Genomic DNA, 2416 nt, shown 5'->3' on the forward strand with positions numbered 1-2416 from the left:
CTGAGGCGGAGCTGAGGCGGTGATGCTGGCGCTGGGGAGCGGCTGCAGCTGCAGATACAGATGGAGCTTTGCTTGCCTGCTCACTCCCGCTGTGCGGCCCGGTTCCTGACAGGCCACGGACTGGTAGTTAGGGCCCCTGCTTTAAGCCTTCTGTAGTGTGCATTTCTAGGACAGTAAAAACACTGTGTTGGGGCGTTTCAGCTGAACTCGGATTGTAGTTGTCATACCTGTCGTGGCGAATGCAAGTGGGGGTCTCAGAGCCAGAGCTTGGGCTTCCTTTTTGCCCATCACTGGTTTTGTAGAAAATAATTTATGTATTCATATCACTGGTTTTCTAGAATGCGGCTCCAGCCCTTCGTCCCCCTCCTGTCATGACACGCCCCATGAAAGTCAGTCAATATTTGTGCAGATAACAAGGGGGCCGGGAAGGGCGCCAGCTGGTGGGAGTCGTGACAGGCTCCGGACTGGGGACTGGGCAGGCCTTTCTTGGGATCAGGGCAGAGCAGCTCGTCCTGCCCTCTGCCCCTGCTGCCCGGCCCTCTCGGGAGCCTCGGCCGTCACAGTCTGTCCTCTGCTGCTTGCAATGTGCTGATTTAAAGTTCTGCGTAGTAGGAGTCTTTAAACGTAGCTTTGTTCATTTAAGAAGCAAATATGTTGAACTTTTTTATGTTCAAAAAATTGCTGAAGTCAGTTTTTACATTTAATTTGCTTTAGTATGTATCTTGCTTGTTTGTTTTTTTTTCCTTCCCAGAGAGTTAGTAAAATTGAGTCTTCCTGAGTCAGTAGGAACAAAGGTTGTCCCACAGCTCTCCCAGTGAGGTATTTGGGGGTTCCTTCATGTACTTAAACGGCTAGGCAGGTAGCGTTTTTCTCAAGGTGTGTCCAACTTATTCCCTGAACAGAGCAGCACTTCCTGACCCAGCTCCAGGAGCTCGGAATATTGTCCTTAACTCCTGCTCGGATGGTCTTTGGAGAGAGAATTGCTTCTCATGACGACAGGTATGGAAGGTCGTTTTTCTTTCTCAGGTGGGTGTGGGGTGGAGAGAAGCCAGCCACCTGCTCCATCAGATGGCCCTTCACATGTCTGCACCCACATTCTGAAAGAACTCACTCGACTCGGGATGAGGATTTTAACATTTTAAGGTCATTAAGGTTATACGTGTAATGGTCTCTGCTGTATGAGTTTAACTCTTGAGTTAGAAGTTTTTAAAAGATAGATCATGTCTGAGAATCCATGAGTGCAAACGGGTGCTGAATCATAGTCCTTCTTCGGTGCATGCCAGAAGTCATGTTGTCTCTGTGACAGTCTCGCATGGTCTGCAGACAGTGTCTCTTCCTGGTTACTTCTGGCAGTAACTTGGTCTGTCATTGCGGTGCCAGAGCCCTCGGTGTTCCTTCCCGATGACAAGAGACGGTCCCCACCACCCACGCTGTGACAGGAACGACCTGCAGTTCTCGGGCTGGCGCGTTGCGCAGAAGTCAGGTGCTGGCGCATCTGAGACGACAAACTTCGATCTGCGCCTTTTGCATTCTTTCTAAAAGCTTTACTAAGCGCAAACCAAGTCCCAGGACTCGTGACTCAGACATACTTCCTGCTCTAAGGATGCTGCAGTCGAGAGAAGGCACACAAATAGGTCACAGCGAGGGGGCGGGGGGTTTGCTGTGGTTGACTGAGAAGGTTCCCACCACAGCCGTGCATTAGAACCGGTCCCCAGCCCTCTGTCATGAGCACGTGGAGGCCACCCCGCAGCATCTCCAGGAACCCGCGAGGTGGCTGCCAGCCAGGCCTTCCCTGTGCCGCGCTCACCCTCCTGGTTGTATTCGGCCTGTAGCGCTTGCAGCCCCTAGTGGTTCGGCCTCAGTGCTCCACGTTGAAGACACTACTTAGCTTGTAACCCAAGCTAGGGAATGATAGCCACACAGGGGGGACAGGAGAAGAGGGTCCACGCGGGGGTGAGGGGCCTGCGATGCCCGCGGACATTCATTCCGCAAAGCATCCGCAGCGCCTTTCCATTGAGAGCCCGTCGCCCCTCACCAGAACACGTGAGAGGAAGCTGAGGGAGGCCGGCTCGTTGGGGCAGGGCCACGGTGAGCAGGTGCTAGAGACTGGGTTGGAGGGACCCTTTAATCCCGGGAGAAAGGCAGGAAGACCCTTCAGATCCCCTAACACCGCAGCCTCTTTGCACACCGAGTCTTGAATGCGTGTGCACGTGCTGAGCCTCAGCGTGAGCTCAGTCTGCGTGGCTCCCGGGGTAGTTAGCAGAAGGCATCCACGGCCTGGTTGACAGCGCATGCGCTCAGAGGCCTTACTGCCTGTTTTCCTTGACCCCTCTGGGCAAACATCACCATTTACAGTTCATGCCAGTTAGAAATAATGTGTAAAATATTCATTAATAAATCCAAAATGCAAAATCGT

The 2416-nt window shown here is 52.9% G+C and overlaps 1 protein-coding gene across 1 annotated transcript in view; it reads left to right on the plus strand.

The window, feature by feature from the left end:
• The window catches only part of N4BP1 (NEDD4 binding protein 1), a 20319-nt gene that overhangs the window by 11337 nt on the left and 6566 nt on the right, over positions 1-2416 (plus strand). The gene's annotated exons all lie outside the window — the stretch shown is intronic.

The sequence above is a fragment of the Pteropus vampyrus genome, unplaced genomic scaffold, assembly GCF_000151845.1.
Source record: "Pteropus vampyrus isolate Shadow unplaced genomic scaffold, Pvam_2.0 Scaffold485, whole genome shotgun sequence".
Classification (NCBI taxonomy): Eukaryota; Metazoa; Chordata; class Mammalia; order Chiroptera; family Pteropodidae; genus Pteropus; species Pteropus vampyrus.